Source organism: Podarcis liolepis, assembly GCF_965112155.1.
Source record: "Podarcis liolepis genome assembly, chromosome: 11".
NCBI classification, from domain to species: Eukaryota; Metazoa; Chordata; class Lepidosauria; order Squamata; family Lacertidae; genus Podarcis; species Podarcis liolepis.
In genome coordinates, this window is record NC_139565.1 from 58807678 (window position 1) to 58827980 (window position 20303).

The 20303-nt window shown below is 45.7% G+C and overlaps 1 long non-coding RNA gene across 1 annotated transcript; it reads left to right on the forward strand.

The window, feature by feature from the left end:
* Positions 1-2087: 2087 nt before the first annotated feature.
* Positions 2088-12062, forward strand: LOC310689091. Its single transcript, XR_014517303.1, has 3 exons — positions 2088-2497; positions 4355-4493; positions 11803-12062. It is a non-coding gene; the product is annotated as an uncharacterized lncRNA (long non-coding RNA).
* The last annotated feature ends 8241 nt before the right edge of the window (positions 12063-20303 follow it).

A 20303-nucleotide genomic window follows, 5' to 3' on the forward strand; every position in this document is an offset into this window, starting at 1 on the left:
ATATTTCTTTAACTATGCAGTCAAAAGCAACTGTACCTGTTCTGAATCATGGTTTGCAAGAAGCAGAAGCTGAATCCTGACAATGTGATATTAGTGCTAAGTGAGAAGCTTTGGGGTAGCATAATATACTTGTTATTTATCATGTATACCAGCTTGTGATGGCCTGGGACTCGGGCTCAGACTCGGAATCAGAGGCGTCTCAGTCTGCACCAGATCCTTTGCCTCAGGGGGCATCTGAACCTAGTCTGGGGCCTGATTCTGAAGAGCCCCAGTCTGCACAGGTTCCCTGCAACAAGCACCAGCTGGGCTGAGTCAGGGGCCTGAGCCTGCCCTGGCTCCAGATGGAGGGATGACCTCGTTGCCCTCAGCTGGCCCATCACGTACAGCTGCTCCACTACCGGTTGGATCAGGAGAGGCTGAGGCAGCCTCTGGGTCTAGTAACCCACCAACATCTCCCGAGCTGCTGAGGCTAATGTCTGAGAGAAGGAGAGACCTGAGTACTCACAGGAGGAGTGCTCACCTTTGGGCGAAACAGGGAGGTGAGTCACCGGGGGATCAGAACCGGCTGTTACCCCAACAGAGCTAAAAGGCTGTCAGACCCTGCCCCAGGTTGAAGGAGCAATGTTGCTGTTTGCTAGAACTTGCCTGAGACCCTGTGCCTGACCCTGCCTGGTTTCCTGCCTTGGCCCTGTCCGACTGACTTCTCGCAGAAACCATGGATTCAGGACCGGACCTGGACCACATTGCTCAGGTTACCCCTGGTCTCAGCACACAGCTTTTCCTAACCTAATAAACCCCCTCCAGGTGATGTTGGACAGCTAACGAGCACTCACATTTTATAGGTGGGTGCCCTTTGTGGGATTGCACATGGGGCTACAGTTCCCAGGGAACTTAATAGAAATAGGGGGCTGGCTTGCTTCTCTGTGTTATTATTCAGAGTTACAAGCCAAGCCTCAGTAATCAAGTTTCTTGCTGGGAGGTGGGGCCAGCCCCAGTATAAATAGGGGGTGGAGCTGACAAACCAGGCAGTCAGCTCTGGAGATTCACCCTCCCTACCTTCCCGTTGTTTAATGTTTTCTTGGTTGCAGGTTAACTTTTTCTTCCTGTTTAGCGGGCAGGCGCTGCTACGGTCTATGGCTGGTTGCTGCTGAAGGACCGGGAAGAAATTTTCCTGCATTAGTAGGTTTTATCTTCCCCGTAGCAATTTATCACAACTTTGGCGGTTATGGCCTTGGGTGGAATCCTTTAGTCTTTTCTTCCCTATAATGGGGGAGTAGGTTTGAAGTGGTGACTCACCCCCCTGTGGTGGCGATTCCAGGGTCCTCCTCTTAAAGGGGTTATATATATGGGTCTCTCAGAGCACCCCCATATCCCATTTACCCTGATGTGCCCCAGTACCCCCAGCTGGGGGGCTAGGAGGAATACACGCCCAAGGCCTAAGCCAAGGTCTTCCTACATTCAGAAATTTAAATAAATTTGTGGCCTAATTTTAATTTCACAACATTGTCAGAGTCTTTAATCCACTCCACTTACCTGTGGAGATGAGTTGCGGTGTCCATCACCTCACTTCCAGGGGCAGGGGACAACGTCCCCCGTTGCCCAGGGGATCCCAGCCACATCAGCGCCAGCCAGCAATCCAGCAGCTGGGGGGCATGGCCAGGAACAATTTAAACAGTGGCGCGAGCCAGAGGGCTTCCTCTTGGCTCGCTGCTTTATTCCTTCCTTGTGATCCCTGGGGGCTGGGGCTGTCGTGCCTGGTCACTCAAAATGAAGAACTTCTTCAAACAGCTCAACAGTGAGTTCCAACTATGGAACTCATCGCCCCAGGAGGCAGTGATGACCATTAACCTAGATGGCTTTAAAAGAGGATTAGACAAATTCATGAAAGAGATGCCTACCAATGGCTACTAGCCAGGATGACTATGCAATGCTTCCGAATACCAGTTGCTGGGAACTACAAGAGGGAAGAGGGCTTTGTGTTTGAATCCTGCTTGTACGATTCCCATAGGCATCTGGCTGGCCATTGTGAGAACAGGATGCAGGATACCATGTGTTGATGTGACTATAGCTTCCATCATCCCTGTGTTAGGTTTCTGTTTGTGCCACTGTGCAGTGCTTGGAGTCACAAGACTCTGTTTACATTCCAGAGATTCCAGACTGTTGGAAGTCTCATGGGAGACAGATGTTGATATTACTGGTTTCATGTTTCTTTGTATCCAATTGCCTCTCTGCTTTCACAGAGAGAGGATGTATATTTCTTTTCTGTCTGCGTAGTTAGAAATAAAACTCTTAGCAATGTAGCTCATATTTTTTGTCCTCTTCTGCTGCTTGGACACTCTGCATAATGAGAGAACATGCCTGGAGCGTCATCAAAGGCTCAGGTCGTTAATCACCGTCGGAGGACTCGACTGGAGGAGCAGCTAGGCTGAACGCAAGTTCCGACACCCTGATCATTGGCCTCCATGACTGGGGCTGATAGGAATAAGAGTCCAGCAAAGTAAGGAGGACCACAGGTTCCCGAACTCACATAATTTACATCTGATGCAGCTCTTTGTGTATAGCCCAGAATCACTCAACAGGTTTACATCCCTTTGTAGTTTCACGGATTGCTGCTCTCTGGGTTGGGCTGCTCTTGGAGATGACTGGAAGCTGTATGCGAGTAGAGAATATCAGGGGAGCACATTTAACGGCTCTGTGGCAACAGAATGGGGAATATGCTAGGTTTTTGGTGGTGTTGCAGTTCTGCCTTTTCCACGTTCACAGTTTTGAGACTTTCCTTTGAGTTGATGGATGGTGCAAAAACATTTTCAATCAGCGTCATGAGTTGCCACAAGTGCAAAGGTGAGATCAGTTTCATTCCTGTCAATCAATGTGCAGCCCCCTGGGGATGTGGGCTGAGTTCAATGGTACACTCTCTGTCCATGCAGGGAAATGGTGAGACAGATCCTCCTATTTCATAGAATCATAGAATCATAGAGTTGGAAGAGACCACAAGGGCCATCGAGTCCAACCCCCTGCCAAGCAGGAAACATTTGTTACATTAAAAAAATGCAACCTGTTTACCAAATAGTTATCATCTTAGCAGTGGCGGACATGGGTACTATGGCACCCTGTGCAAGGCCAACATTTGGTGCCCCCTCATCCCTTGCCCAAATGAGGCACTTGGCTTTGGGAAGGAGGAGGGAGGACTCTGGCAGGGTCCTTTTGTCCTCCTACCTCCTTCCTGCAGCTGGGAAAGTACTAACTAGGCTTGGAAAGGAGAAGGAAGAACTCTAGGACCCTGTCAGAGCCTCATGATTCCTTCCCAAAGTCCAGTGCCTTGCTTATCGGGCTTTAAGATGGTGCCAGTATGGTGTAGTGGTTAAGAGCGGTAGTCACATAGTCTGGGTAACCGGGTTCGCGTCTCCGCTCCTCCACATGCAGCTGCTGGGTCTCTCAGCCCCACTCACCTCACAGAGTGTTTGTTGTGGGGGAGGAAGGGAAAGGAGATTGTTAGCCGCTTTGAGACTCCTGAAGGGGAGTGAAAGGCGGGATATCAAATCCAAACTCCTCTTTTTCTTCTGCCCCATCAGGCCAGTGCCCAGCAAGTGAGCACCACTCACATGGCAATAAATCTGCCCTTGGTCTCAGCTCTTCTTTGGTGTGTTAGCAAAGCATCCTTGGAAAGAGAGGATACAGCCTCGGTCCAGTATACCTGAAGGAGCATCTCCACCTCCATCGTTCTGCTCGGACACTAAGGTCCAGTGCCGAGGGCCTTCTGGCGGTTCCCTCGCTGCGAGAAGCCAAGTTACAGGGAACCAGGCAGAGGGCCTTATCGGTAGTGGTACCTCCCTGTGGAACGCCCTCCCACCAGATATCAAAGAGAAAAACAACTACCAAACTTTTAGAAGACATGTGAAGGCAGCCCTGTTTAGGGAAGCTTTTAATGTTTAATAGGTTATTGTATTTTAGTGTTCTGTTAGAAGCCACCCAGAGTGGCTGAGGAAACCCAGCCAGATGGGCGGGGTATAAATTATTATTATTATTATTATTATTATTATTATTATTATTATTATTATTGACATTCAGTTATTTAGTGAAGTATTCTGGAATAGAGGTAGGAAGGAATTTATTTGAAATATTGGAACAGTCTCCCTCGGGAGGTTGTGGGCTCTCCTTTCTTGGAAGTTTCTAAGCAGAGATTGGATGGCCATCTGCCATGGATGCTTTAGCTGAGATTCTTGCATTGCAGGGGGTTGGACTAGATGACCCTCGGGGTCCCTTCCAACTCTATGATTCTATGTAACAGGATGGTTGAAAGAGCAGGGCCAAAGCAATAGCAATACACCCTTCTGCTTTCATTTTTGCTTGGCAGAGAGGATGACTTAACATTTGTCATATCAACGGCAGAGGAAGGAACGCCGAGAAAATAAGAGGCATAAATGTGTGATTTCCTCACACGTTTCGTGAAGAGTCACCAATAGTCTGCAAAGATGGTCCTGCATATAGACAAGGTGCCGGCTGTTTCCCTTACTTTGAGCTACTTAACAGTGCCACCTGGTGCCTAAAGACCTAGCAGATGTGGAAATTTCACCCACCCAAAAATGCCGCTCTCTTGCAATCAGAGAGATAGCAAATGACAAGAGTTAGACACACAGCACAGACGTTCTTATTGGCACTTCCAGCCTAAATTTAAACACTTTCACCACTCTCGTTTTCAATGCAGAGGACAGAGTGCTCTCACCATGGAGATAAAAAATACAGAGAAAAGCAGTGGGAGTCATGAACAATATAAGAAATAGCCTATGTTATTAACAAAACCAGCAAGACAATATGTAGTAATAAAACATGCCAACCCAACAAGGAATTCTTCATTTCTAAACTGGTTTGGACACAGGAATGAAATGAGATATAATCCAGAGATCTCATCAACAACTCCACAATAGTCTCCTCTTCATAGGAGAATTTGGTATTTTCATTTCAATCTATTTTATACACCTTTTGGGCACCAGGCAAAAACATTTCTCTTTAGCCAGGCCTTTGGCTGATTGACATCCAATGCCCCTTTAAAATGTGTTGTGTTGTGTTGGCTTGTTCTTTTATTTATTTTTTTGGTTATGTATTTTGTGGGTTACCTCAGGTGCCAAAATGTATTGGGACTGCCCAGCATGATGTCATGGGCCCCATGATGCCAAGAATGATGGGGCAGAGTTGGCAATCTGGGATGGAGGGACAGCCCAAGCATGACTTGGACAGGGGCCCTGCCTTGCTATTGCCAGTTATCCCAAAAGGGGAGGAGGAAGAGGTCACCAAGGCCATCCTGCCTTCTGAGAGTGATGTTCTCACAATGACAGGGGAGTTGGCTGGCCAATCAGCAGACCAAGGATAGGAGCTGGAGGAAGTGTCATAGGCTCATAGAATTATAGAGTTGGAAGGTACCACACGATTCATCTAGTCCAGTGGTTCTCAACCTGTGGGTCCCCAGATGTTGTTGGACTACAACTCCCATCATCCCTGACTACCTGCCGGCTTTTCAACCTGACTCCACCCTCCACTGACATGCAGAGGTTGTATTTGAGGGAATGTGGCCTTTGAGCTGAAAGCTGTTCCCCACCCAGGGGATATTTATAAAGATACAAATTGTACAGATGTTGTTGGACTACAGCTCCCATCATCCCTGAGTTCTGGCCTTGCTAGCTAGGGGGGATGGGAGTTGTAGTTCAACAACATCTGGGGACCGACAGGTTGAGAAAGGTTGATTCTAGTCCAACCCCCTGTATTGCAGAAATCTCATCTAGATCACGACAGATGGCTAGCCAACCTCTGCTTAAAGACCTTCAATGAAGGAGAGTCCACCAACTTCCAAAGGAGTCCATTCCGCTGTCAGACAGCTCTTAAAGTCGCAAAGTTCTTCCTGATGTTTAGTTGGAATCTCCTTTCTTGGAAGTTGAATCCACTGGTACAGGTCCTAGCCCCCGGAGTAGGGTTGGACTCAACTTCTCTCACCAAGGAAGTACCGCTGTCCTCTCCCCCAAATGAATGCATTAGAGTCATGAGACCTGAGCTTGAAACTACACATTTCAAGGGACCAAAAGATCCAGTTTTGCAGAACTCACCAGCAGTTCTAAACCAATCCAAACACAACAGTCTGCCCACTAGGCAATGCTGTCTCTGAAACCATCTCTGTGACCTGTAACAGCTGGGGCAGCATAAGCTTGCTATTGTGCAAGCTGCAAAAATCCATAGCAATTCTGAGCTATGCCTAATCATAACCCAATCTCATGTTCATGTTGTAAGATTCATGAGCTAACAGCTTCCAGATATACAGCCGAGTATTTGGAAAAGAATAATTTATACAATTTCTGCCTAGAAGGTTTTACAGCCAGGCTAATCCTCTATTACAGACAAGCTAACCGAGATCATTCATGATTCATACCTGTGGCTTTGTTGTAGTTAACAATAAACAGGTGGATGTCATGTTCGGCTTTAAAAAAGAGGGAAAGAAATCAATGTTTTTGGAACTGAAAGGGAATGCACATGAGGCTGGTGGCAATTTAAAATGTGCAAGGAAAAGGAAAAGTTATTTTCAGTGTGTTTTCCAAAAGTTTATTCGATGGGACTTGGATCAAACTGGACACAGCTGGCTCAAGACATTCCTTTTGCTCTCTAGGAAAAAAAATAAGATGGTCCCTCCAATGGCCAGAATCCAGTTGAACCAACAAATGAATTTTACATCCATATTAGCAATGGGATAATGTCCTCTGCCTTGGGATGAGCAAACCTGTCAATTTTTGTCTCTCTCATTTTCTCACTCTTCAGTTCAGTGCTCCGTATTTCGATATCAGTTTGCATTCTTTTGAAGAAAAAATTCACCAGGAAAATTCACCAGCATTTTACTCTGAATCTCTCTGAATATATACTTTTTTAAAATGTTTATCCCATTACTACCCCAACCAGGCTTGAGGACAGCAGAGTAATTATGAGGATGCAAGACAGGTTGTAAGGCACCCACAGCTTTATCCTCCAAGGGATGATAATGACTGGTCAGAGGGGAAAGAGGGAGAAGACTGGGAGGAGGAGGTGTCAGAAACTGAAGAGGTAACAAGGCTTAGTGAGCAGGGAGAGTCTGTGGCAGAGAGTCTAGAGAAGTGGAAGTGGAAGCAGAAGAGGAGAGAGGCCAGGAGCCAGAGATGAGCCTGGCTGAGGAAGAGGCATGTGTGTCTCCCCATCCTGCTGTGACAAGCTCCCCCCCCCCCCCGCTGGTCTTCCAGGACCAGGAGCGGCATGAAGAGGGCAGAGGAAAAATTAGCATCATGCAGGTGCCGTCTCAGGGTTGCTTGGGGGAAACCCTGGGGAGGAAGAGACTTAGGTGGCTGTGGGGAAGCAGGGACCTTCAGTCTCAGCAGGACCTGCTGGAGATGAGTTGCTATACCCATTAGGCATGACACTCCTGTGCAGATCCTGTTTTTGCTAATAAAAAGTTAACACCAACTTGCTCAGCATAATTTACTGTTTTCTACCTGCTGACTACCTGCCGGCTTTTCACCCTGACTCCACCCTCCACTGACACGCAGAGGTTGTATTTGAGGGAATGTGGCCTTTGAGCTGAAAGCTGTTCCCCACCCAGGGGATATTTATAAAGATACAAATTGTACAGGCAATTCCTGTTTTTATTCCTTCTCCCATTGCTCAGCTAAACTTAGGATATGTGTACAGACGCTAGATGCCCTCGGATTTTGGGGTATTCTCCCATCCATTTTCATTTTCTTTGCAGCCCAGCTCTGGCATGTCTCTACAACTCCCAAATTCCCACTATTTCTACAAAAGAATGCTTTGCTGGCCATGCCTTTATAGAAATATATTTGGCACCCAGGAAGTCCAGAGTGGATCATAGTTCCCTAACATTTCTATTGAATCTGTAACAGATGCACTGTCATTACTGTATTATTATTTTTCCTTTCAAGAGAGAGGTGGAAGGTCTGCGCTGCTAATTTCCTCCCTTGGGCAATGATAGCTGATACAGTTATTACGACCCTGTTCAAAATACAGAACAGCATTTTTAAACAATTAAATGAACCACCTTCTTTTTTTAACTAGAAATGCAAACAATTTTTTCAAAGGACAGAGATTGAAGTAAGAGATAATTGTGAATCAATATGTTTCTTTGCCTGCAGTTGTAGGTTCTAATTCATCCATGCAGCATTTATTTTTACTGAATCCACACTAGAAAGCACAATATAATTATTGCCCAATAACAGCATGAATCATTTTTAAGCAATGAAGCGAGGCGATGGCAACGCACATTCCTCAAGTCTTCTGCTATGGTCTATGGACTTACTCAATAACTGCTCTTCTATTCCATTCCTCAAGTCAAAAATTCATAAGCTGCCCCTTCTCCTTCAACACTGACATGCAGGATTGAGAGACCACCATCACAAAGCAAGGACATCAGTTATGCAGTGGCCCCTGCAAGGTGTCTCATGAAACAAAACAGCCCTCAAGGGGGAAAGCTTGGTTCCTCAACATTTGCTATATACTATAGAGAAGACTTTAGCTGATGGAATGAAATGGAACCAAGACGAGCCTCTCTCTAGATGGGGAGCTGTAATGCCCAGGTGTGAGAAGGCCCTCTCCTTAGCCTTGCTAAATAGATTCACAAATTTTGATGGGGGATGGGAAGATTCTGTACTACCCATTCATACTGGGCGGGGGGGGGGGGAGGATGTTCAGGTAACCACTGAGGGCTTGAAAACTTATCACAAGCACATAGAAGATGGAGCAAGCTTGTTTTCTCCTGCTCTGGAGGGTAGGACTTGAACCCGTGGTTTCAAGTTACAAGAAAGGGGATTCTAACTAAACCCCAGGAAGAACTTTATGACACTGGAACAGTCTTCATCAGGAGGTTGGGGGCTCTCCTTCCTTGGTGGTTTTTAAGCAGAGGTTGGGTGTGTTAGGGTTCATAGTCTACGTGCAGCTTGGCAAGTGAGCAATTAGTGTTTTGTCTACAGGCTAGGGAGACAGAGCATGGGAGAAATTTGCCTGGAGATAAGGGCACCTAGTAACAGCTTGGTGAATGGCTGAGGTCTCACCTATAGGCAGCATGACCTATGACATTGTTTGGCTAGTTAGGAGTTTTTTGGAGTGCTTGGAGAGTGTTGAAGTTTGTGTCTGTATATAGTAACTTGTATATAGTTTGTGAGTTTACTGCCATATATAATAAACTACAAAATCAAGTTACTAGTCATCAGCTTTGTTCCTGACCGTCGTCCTGACTGCGCACTCTCGATCATTGCCTAGGAAAAGCTGCACTACTCTCCTAAGTTGTGCATCATTGAAGAAGTTCAGAGGTGAAGAGACTGGTCCTAGTAGTATGCGAGAGGACTTCAGAAAGTGTTCACAGGCTTCAGAATATTAACAGGGTGTTCATCTGTCATGGATGCTTTAGTCAAGATTCCTGTATTGCAGAGGGTTGGGTTAGATGGCACTTCAGGTCGCTTCCAACTCTATGATTCTTTGTTACACTGAGCTTAAAAGCCAGTGTAACTGCCACGTGTCCCTAATATCCAGCTTCATTTAGGACACTCTTGATCTGTTGAAGTTTCTAAACATTTTTCAAAGGTGCCGACAGTGCACTACATTAATTCAAACAAGATTAACCAATGCATTTGTCACCAGGTCAAGAATGGAGAGAATTCCCCAATAACTTTGAGTTTCAATTACAGATAGGTAGCCATGTTGGTCTGCCATAGTCAAAATAAAAAAATTCCTTCCAGTAGCACCTTAAAGACCAACTAAGTTAGTTCTTGGTATGAGCTTTCGTGTGCATGCACACTTCTTCAGATACACTGAAACAGAAGTTGCCAGATCCTTCTATATAGTGAGAAGGTGGGGAGGGGTATTACTCAGAAGGGTGGTGGGAATGGGAGATTGGCAGATAGCTGAGATGAGCCTGTTGACGACTCTTAACGACTGCAATAGGTCTTACAGGAAAAGGCAAGGGGTGAGAAGGTAGGTGAAAAATGGCTTAGTCATGTATAATGAGATAGGAATCCAATGTCTTTGTTCAGACCAGGTCTCTCCATGGTTTTAAGTTTGGTAATGAGTTGCAATTCAGCAGCTTCTCTTTCCAGTCTATTTCTATTTCAGTCTATTTCTACACCTTCTCACCCCTTGCCTTTTCCTGTAAGACCTATTACAGTCGTTAAGAGTCGTCAACAGGCTCATCTCAGCTATCTGCCAATCACCCATTCCCACCACCCTTCTGAGTAATACCCCTCCCCACCTTCTCACTATATAGAAGGGTCTGGCAACTTCTGTTTCAGTGTATCTGAAGAAGTGTGCATGCACACCAAAGCTCATACCAAGAACTAACTTAGTTGGTCTTTAAGGTGCTACTGGAAGGAATTTTTTTATTTTGAGTTTCAAAACACACACACGCACACACACACAGCCTAGATATGGCATTGTATGTCATTTATAATTAGCTAGTGTGATTTGTCTAGAATCCTGAATTATAGTCTGCAGTAAAATCAGGTGCAACAGTCCTTTCACCGATGCCATTTTATTCCACATGCACATGGAGTCACAGTGTATGTAGCACCGGGAAACCACATAACCCATGATGCACTGTGACTGACAGCACTGAACAGATACACGAGGATGTCAGCCCAGAACAGTACAACCTCAAAAACAGCATGCCAGCACAAAGGACGGCTGGATGCATTTGAATGGATGGTCAGGGGAAATATATGGTCTGCCATTTTATAAATAAGGAGTAATTCTCGAGGAGGGTGAGAATTAGAACATGAGAACAAAAGAAGAGCCTTCTGGATCTGACCAATGGCACCTCTAATCCAGCTTCATGCTCTCACATGTGGCCAATCAGATACTTGCTAGCTGGATGTAAGTGCTACTGTGCTCTGTCCATTTGTGCATCCGAGTAACTGGTATTCAGAGTCAGTTACTGACAGTGTAGCTGAGTGTTGAGCCTGTTAGAATTCCTGCTCCATGATTGCAGTCATGGGATTATTGTCTATGACATGACGGTGTATGTTTTGACTCCACAGAGTGGGAAGTGATGGAGACAGGATGTTTGTGTTACTGTGTTCCATGAAGTGGGACTATTGTCCTTTGTTCTTTTTCTCTTTGCTGTCTGATGCTAGAGAGAGAGGGGGCCACGTTGCAGTGCTCCATATGTGTTTATATGTAAATAAAGTAGATTAGCCAAAATGCTGAGTTGCTGGGGTCTGTTACGCAAGCTGCGAAGACTCTGCGGGTCCTTAAGTGTGCCGGTGTCGGTTGGCATCGGTCGCTGTGATGTTCGGGCTGAAGAAAGCTTTAGAAGCTCCTGAATGAAAGACCAGGAGGGAGCGAACATGCCAGTCGGGCATGTGTCTCTGCCAGGATCCTACTTGAGAGTAGGACGAGCTCCTGACAGAACCCACCTGTCTCCGGCATGTAACTGTGTCATTTTTTTAATCAAAGCAACTCATTCAATGCTAAATTTCCAAGGATAATATTTTCAAACAAAGTTGATTTTTGCAATATGTTCTATAATTTATTCTGAGAACTCTACGATAGTCCCATGGTTTCAGATTCTTTCTTTTTCTTTCTTTCTTTCTAATGCAGTTGAATCAGGGTCCCTTGACAATAACTGCTCTTCTGAAATGTGCACTTGGGGGATATGTAGTGTGATCCTGCGCCTGCGGCTTTCTAACATTTCACTCCCCATCTGACAAAGACCAATAACCCGTTTTCTTTTTATTAGCCACCTCGCCAAACAATACAAGAGATGATCTAATCTGCACTGTTTGTCCTGCTTAGCTTAATACAACTGCAGGAGAGTGTTGAAAAATGGCAGAAGCAGAGCCCTGCAAAACTATCGAATGCAGTAACAATGACGTATCGATTCCATGAGCCAGAGGGTAAACTGGGTAGGAGTCAATACCTTCTCCCAAGACCTACTGAACAAGGAAGAATGAAAAGGGAGAAGGTTTGAGAAACAAGATTAAGTTGTAATCATTGCCATACATTCTGTAATGGGAAACCCAGCCGCTGTTTTGCATGGGTCCCTTCCACCAAAGTTGTCCAGGTTGGCATTAAACAATATGAGATTAAAGACTTGTCAGACAAACTAATGAGTTTTGGATTGATTTCTGTCTTCAGCCGTGTTACCAGCATTTCTGACAGCTATGATTTATAGGGTATTCTTTAGGTCTCTTCATGAGAGGAGCTGTTTATTTTACTTGATGGACAAGGTATCTAACGTTTTCTAGTGGAGTGTGCAGATGGCAGGAAGGACAGTAATTGCTGAGGTCATCTCTCAACATCATGGCATGTGCATTCCCTATAAATTAGTCATTGAAATATCGGGCAATGAATGCCAGCATCCTCCCTCCATATTTTATTTTATGCTTTGCAACCTTTGGTCAGTGAAGTTCTCTCTGGGGAAGAGAGGATGTCTAGTAGTTCCTTTGTTTAATAAATGAAGTTGGTGTAGACAATATTCAAACGTCCAGTGTGAATCGTTCCATCTCAGAGACCTTTTCAGAACAGTGCAAATTTAAGATCAGCAAAAGAAATGAGACCTGGGGCTTAAGAAGAGGGGCGGTCAACAGAATGTTCTCCAGAGGTTTTTGGATCAATTTCCATAAACCCCAGCCAGCATGCTTTGCCAATGGACAGGGATGATGGTATGTTTATCTATACTCCACCTTTTCCTCTGATGGGACTCAAGTCAGCCTTGATGGGACTCACGATGGACATTGTAGTCCACCAACATTTGGTGAGCACCTTGTTGCACACCCCATCTTAAGAGAGCAATGTGGAAAGGATTACAGTCTTATCAAAACAACTTTCATAACTTTATCTCAATCATTCTCTCAAAAACACTGTAAAGTACAACATCTTTTTTTTAAACTGCAGGTTACCGAGAGATAGCAGCTTGCTTAAACCTTCTGAAGAAATTTGTGGTTAAGATGTGATCTTGCTGGCCTGGCAACAAGGAGAGGTGAGAGAAGGGGATGCAGGCTGCCTGCCTGAACCACCTGCTCCCAACCACCTGTTTAGCTAGAATTTAAAACCTTACTTAAACACCGCACAGAGATCCCAAATAAGGTCAGGCCATGGATCTGGGTTGTCTCAACAACAGATTGTCCTGGGTTGGATTGGGGCCACTCCAAAGAGCTGGATCAGACCCTGAACTGGATCAGGAGAGGCATGTACAGCTCTAGTTGCATCCTGAAGATTCTGCATTCAGCAGAGGATCGGATGGTATCCTTTCCAACTCTATGGAACTATAATTCTGTTGGGATGCAGCCAAGGAAATGGGGGCAATTGGCAGGTCCCCAGCTGGCCCCAGCCCACTGGCTAGCGTGCCGGGCGATCTCCAGTCCTTGGATCAGCATGAAACTGCGACCCGAGCTTCAGAAGCCTTCAGAAACTGGAGCACACAACTCAGCAGAGATAACGCACCAACAGAAGTGGCAGGGAGAGGCTGTGTTGAGCATATTTACAAGCAGTTTATTCAGCATACCTCAGGACAAAAGGAAAACACGTCTTCTCCCCATCATGTCCAAAGCAAGCAGCAAAAGCAAAAGCTATACACAAACAGAAGTTCCCGTAAACAGGCATGTGACACACAACAATCATGCCTGTACTTAAGGTGGAACGGAATATCCTAACAAATTCATCAGATCCTGGCTGCCATGAACATAGTTTGTGAGTGCAGAGATGGGGCTGGCATGCATGGGGACATTGTGACATGCCCCAGTCTCCACACCACATTGGATTGGATGTTTGAATAGAGCGTTTCTGCTGTCTGAGCATGTGACAGGCATGTGGGTTCTGTTCCAAAATGGAATGAATGGAGGTCAGAAAGAGCAAGTATAGATTTAACACTTGCATATGCATGTCACCTGATTGTGCAAAGCAACCACAGAATATGTTCTCTCAGCAGGCTGGTAGAAGGTTGTAACTAAACCTATATTGTGCCTTCCTAATGAGAGAGAATACTGGAAGTAAAGCTTTTGGAGCATCAGCAACAAATCTTTGTTACATGAAAATCCCCGTCCCACAGCTGAAGCACAAAGATATTTTTAATCAGCCCACTAATAAAATTCAAACATTCACTCCTTTGATATTCAAATTTGTATATCCTTCCTTTGAGAGCCTTGATGGTGATGTTTAATCCGATTCAAATCAATGCATCTCTTTTCAGTTCAGTTATGTGTAATTTGCCTTAATTTGTTCAATTTGCTGTGTTTTGTTTAATCTTCCTTTGTGAAAATTGATGCAAAAAAGAAAAAAAAATCCAACTCGGTTACAAACTCATGCATCCATTTGTTTAAAAACACATCAAGATTCCTCCAGAATACACACACGCACACACACACACACCCCCCCTCTGGGATTGGTGGGGAGAGAAAATAAAGAACTGCAATTGGTTGAGAGGATGTCACAACGCTCACAAAAGGTGGTATATTGAGAGGAGGAGGCTGGTTACAGAGAGAGCCTTCTCTAGGATGACTTGCACAACAATAGTGAGTGCTTGATGGTGATGATGATGATTTACAGAGTCAGGGTGGTGATGGAGTGTAAAGGAGGCAGTAGGGGAATCCCTGAATATGTAAGTTCTGAAATGCAAATGCGCCCACTGGGTTTGGCTCCACCTCTGGCTCCTCCCAACGTCAGGAGGTCACACATGTGACATCATGATATCGCACGTGATGTCAGGACGTCACATGCGTGTCATCGGCCTCCTCAATCACCCTCATAAGCTGGAACTTCTGGATTCAGTTATGCTAATTGAGCACCATACGAATTAGCCCTGGGACAGCCAAATTCCAATTGTACTAAGTCGTCATCATCATGATTACTATTGCAAAGTTTTAGATTTAACAGTCCAAATGATGGGCAAACTGTTTTTCTTCAAAATTAGTTCTCCAGTTTCAAGAGTCACCCCTGTAAGCCACAGAAAACTCAGGACAAGCTGTTTTATGAGGCCCTGCAGTGCTAACATCTGGGCTCAGTAAATTTCCTCACCCCTACTGTGGAAAAACACAGCCTATTTCTCCTTACTGTCCCTCAACTGCTTCCCAGTTCTCATCTGCTCCAGACAGAAACAATTTTCCTTCATTTTTGGCCCCTGCAGGTGGATTTTGGTGAAAGACTGCCTCTATCTCCAATTGTTGCCAGCTGAGTTTATGGAGATAGATTACCAAGGGCTGAGGTGGCAAAGGATTTGTGTGGAGTTATAGTTTGGTCTCCTTTTCTTTTCTATTCTCTCCCACCCCCTTCATCCCCCTCTAGAATGTTTCCAAAGTTATGTTGCCTCAAGAGAGAGGAGGAAATATGACTTTGAAGAACGAACAATTCTGAAGGCATAGTTCCAGCCAGCCAGACCAATTCATTTGAACAACAGAAGCCTAACTGCATGTTAGAGAGCAGACTGTTTTGATGGCTGCTGAAAACAGCCTCCCTATATCATGTTCTGCCCTACACCCATCCCTCCATCCCTGTTAATATGTAGTTTCACTTATCCATGGGTAGGGACAGGGTAGACATCCTTCTGAATACCAATTGCTGGATTCCACAAATGGGTACAATGCTATTAAAGGTAAAGGGACCCTTGACCGTTAGGTCCAGTCGTGAATGACTCTGGGGTTGCGGCGCTCATCTCGCTTTATTGGCCAAGGGAGCCGGCGTACAGCTTCTGGGTCATGTGGCCAGCATGACTAAGCCGCTTCTGGTGAACCAGAGCAGCACACGGAAACGCCATTTACCTTCCCGCTGGAGTGGTACCTATTTATCCACTTGCACTTTGATGTGCTTTTGAACTGCTAGGTTGGCAGGAGCAGGGACCGAGCAACGGGAGCTCACCCCGTCGCGGGGATTCAAACCACCAACCTTCTGATCGGCAAGTCCTAGGCTCTGTGGTTTAACCCACAGCGCCACCCGCATCCCTTACAATGCTATTGGGCTCATATAATTGTAGACCCACTCGCTGGATCATCACCTTGTCTTGGTGATGCAGGAATCTCAACTAAAGCATCCATGGCAGATGGCCATCCAACCTCTGCTTAAAAACCTTCAAGGAAGGAGAGACCACAACCTTCTGAGGGAGTCAGTTCCACTGTCAAACAACTCTTACTGCCAGAAAATTATTCCTGATATTTCCAGCCCAGGGATTAATGATCTACGTAAGTATAAGGCAACTCAAAGAGCTTTCTCACTGACTTCAAAGAAACTTCATTGGGTGTGTCAGTTTGCCCCACTGCTGGCCAAGGGACCAACTTTTAAGGTGTCACTAGAGGCGAGCTAAGTTTTAGTAGAAATTTAATCAAACCTCTCCCGTTAAATATTTATCCAATTACACGAGTGACAAGCGGAAAATGAATGAATCCCTTTTAAGGTAATACAGAATAGCACGCAGCAGATGGGGATTTTTATCATTAAAGATATAATGAGATCATGAGCACCACCAAAGGGGCAAGTTAATCAAATAAGGCCATTCTATGACAAGCAGCCTGTCGAGGTGGAGGGGGCTGGATTACATTTCCTGCACTGTACGAGTTGCGTTTGAGTTAATAAAGGCAAGCAGCCATTCTTCCCAAACTTGTTAGGAGGCATCACATTTGAATGGAAAAGACCACAAGTGACATGAATGAAAGCAGCATTTCCAGAATGTAAATGAACCTAATGCCCTTTTAAAACATGAAGGGGTTTTTCAGGGGGTGGGGGGTTATTGGGTTGTTGCTTTTATTTCGATTACCCGGTATATATTTTGTGGTTTTATATTTTGATATTGTTCTGTGAACCGCCCTGAGACCCCCGGGTATAGGGCGATATATAAATTCAATTAATTAATTAGGTAAAGGTAAAGTTAAAGGGACCCCTGACCGTTAGGTCCAGTCGCAGACGACTTTGGGGTTGTGGCGCTCATCTCGCTTTATTGGCCGAGGGAGCAGGCATACAGCTTCCGGGTCATGTGGCCAGCATGACCAAGCCACTTCTGGTGAACCAGAGCAGCGCACGGAAACACTGTTTACCTTCCCGCCGGAGCCGGACCTATTTATCTACTTGCACTGCATGCTTTCGGACTGCTGGTTGGCAGGAGCTGGGACCAAACAACGGGAGCTCACCCCGTCACGGGGATTCGAACTGCCGACCTTCTGACCAGCAAGCCCTAGGCTCTGCAGTTTAACCCAAAGCGCCACCCGCGTCCCTAATAATTAATTAATAATGCTCTCTAGAAGTTAGAGGTTGCAACTGCCATAATCCCTAACTGTTGGCTGCACAGTGGCTGCAGTTTTTGGGTTGGCTGGCTGAGATCCTCAGAAACTGCATACTCAATCCAGTACCTCACTCCAATTCTCTCCTCCCCCCCCCCCACACCCAGTTCCTGTCAGGAACAAGCTGGCAGTAAATAACACTGTGCAAGTTGGAGATCTTCACAGAGTTGGCAGAGGGTCAGGCCTTATGAGCACAGCAGCTCATCGCCTGGATCACCCATGGTTCAGTCGCCAAGGCTGAAATTCCCCACCTCCCCACAGCCGTCTAAGTTCCTTCCTCTCTAGGGTTCTCCCCAAGCACTCGTCTGTGTGAAACCAACCTCTCCTCCACCTTTTTCATGCCTCTCCTAATTCAGGGAGACTAGAGGGAGGAGAGCTTGCAAACAAACGTCAAAACAATGGCAGCCAAACATTTAGCTGCTTCACACCTGTCGTAGTATAAGACATCAGCAATGAGGCAGGGGGCTGTGGCTTGAGAGAACTGCCCTTGCTGCCTAAATTAGGATCCTTTTCTGGCCTGATTAAAGCTATGGTTTCTCCAGTAATGATGTATGGAAGTGAGAGCTGGACCATCAAGAAGGCTGATCCCCAAAGAATTGATGCTTTTGAATTCTGGTGCTGGAGGAGACTCTTGAGAGTCCCATGGACTGCAAGAAGATCAAACCTCTCCATTCTGAAGGAAATCAGCCCTGAGTGCTCACTGAAAGGACAGATCCTGAAGCTGAGGCTCCAATACTTTGGCCACCACATGAGAAGAGAAGACTCCTTGGGAAAGACCCTGATGTTAGGAAAGGTGGTGGGCACAAGGAGAAGGGGACGACGGAATACGAGATGGTTGGACAGTGTTCTCGAAGCTACTAACATGAGTCTGACCAAACTGTGGGAGGCAGTGCAAGACAGGAGTGCCTGGCATGCTCTGGTCCATGGGGTCACAAAGAGTCGGAAACGACTAAACAACAGCAACAAAGCCCTGCTCTATTTGCTCATGAAATTCTTTTACTGCAATCCTATACCCACTTCCTTGGAATAAGTCCCATGCCATAAAATCCGATGCAGCGCTAAATTGAATGTTTCACCTGTGCAAGGTTTTCTGCTCTCTTCCCAACTCCTTCCATTGCACACCTCCTAAATCTGTTCCAGGGCTTCCTCCAACCTTCTAGGGAAGATCTAGGGAAGGGTACAGGGCATGTGTGGGGTAAAGGGAGGGGGAAATTCCCATTGCACATGCAGAAATCCTTGCACTAATGGAACCTCCTTTTCAGCAGCAATCGTAGGATTGTGGCAACATGCAAGAGCTTGATCAAGTCCCTTTGAAATGAATGCAAACTGACAGACCAACACAAACTGACCCTTGAATTGTTTGAGGTTTTTGTTTTCACAGATGGGCTGCATTTCAGATTAAAAGGTATGAAACGCAGAGATCTGACTACCTGTAACCGGGTGACTGCATTGAAAACCATACTGCTTATCATACACTTGAGGCACGTCCATAAAGCCACTGGAAATTAATTCCTTTTTGGCAATGGGCCTGGACACATTTTTATAAATAAAATAAAATAATAATAATGTTGGATTCCGAGAGTTTTAGCCCTCTTGGGGGCTGTATGTTCCTTTGGTGATTTACTGTGCTTCGGTTTCTACTTTTAAAATGGCACTTTGAAGAAATAAAAGTTATCGGAATGGGGTTCCTGTCTAGAATCTCCACGTGGATGAATAAGGATTGTTGACAGTTTTTGTTTTGTTTTGGAAGAGAAATGTAGAAATGGGGGCAATAAAAATCCCCTCTGTTCTGCTCTTTTATTTTCCTATATTCTTTGTCGCTGTGCGTTTGTTTCAAAGAAGCACAAGGGGGTTTCAGTGTCTTGCTGTGTTTCAGAAGCCGTGGTTTCATTCTCGAGTTGCAAAAATGAAAATCCTGGGCTGAGGAACTAAAGGAGAGGAGCAAAGTATAATTCACTCTGTGTGAAACTGAGTTCTGTAGAGTCAGTAAAGAAATGCCTGATCATGACTCCGGTTTATGCTGGCTCAAAAACTTTGTGGGCCCCTGAGAAAAATAGGAAAAATTGGTGATGTGTCATTTTTTTTTGTCCTTCAATTTCTCAAGCTCGAAAGAACACCTTATTTCTTATACATGCAGTAGATCACTGTGGGAGAGTTTCTGTTTCAAGTTCCAAAGATCTCACAAGCTTACTCCATAATGACATAATTATAACGATCCCTGGCAGGCAAGCGGCCTGATAAGCAGCAATGGCTCTCTGACAGTTTTATGTACGTTTATTTACAAGAGAAACACATCCAGAGCAAGGCTTCCCACTTGCTCCCATTAACAGTGGTTGATCAGTCTGACTCCTCGTTCCTGCCCCCAACAGGAAGAACGCCAAAATCCCGCCTTTCTCCTCCTTCCCTTCCGTTGTTCTCTGAGCTTCTCCAGTCTCCTAGTACAGGGACTAAACTGCTGGTCTATCTCCTCCACGCTCCCAGAAGACACAACCTTAGACTCCGGCTTATCTGCTGGTTGCCTGGCAATGCCTGGCCACCTTCCAACTCTTCCTCTCCTTGGGAGCTTGCAGCGTCTTCCCTGGGAAGGAGGGGGGCCAGACTGCCCTTTCTAGACTCTAGACAGCCAGCTCTCATTTGCAGAGTCAGCCCCTTGCTCGCTTAGCACAATTTCTGAGCCGACTCTTCCACTGGGCTCGGGGGGGGGGCACATTCCTGACAATCCACATACAAACACAACTCAAAAGCAAGAGTAGAATCGTAGAGTTGGAAGGGACCATGAGCATCATCTAGTCCAATCCCCTGCAATGCAGTAATATGCTGCTGTCCCATATGGGAATCAAACCTGCAACCTTGGCATCATCAGCAGTATGCTCCAACCAACTGACCTGCCTAGTCTTCAAGGAGAATAGCACTATAGAACAGCCTTCCCCAACTGATGGTCTTCAGAGGTGTTGGACTATGGCTCCAGCCAGCATGACCAGTGGTCAGGGATGATAGGAGTTGCAATCCAAAACCTCTAGAGAGCACTAGGTT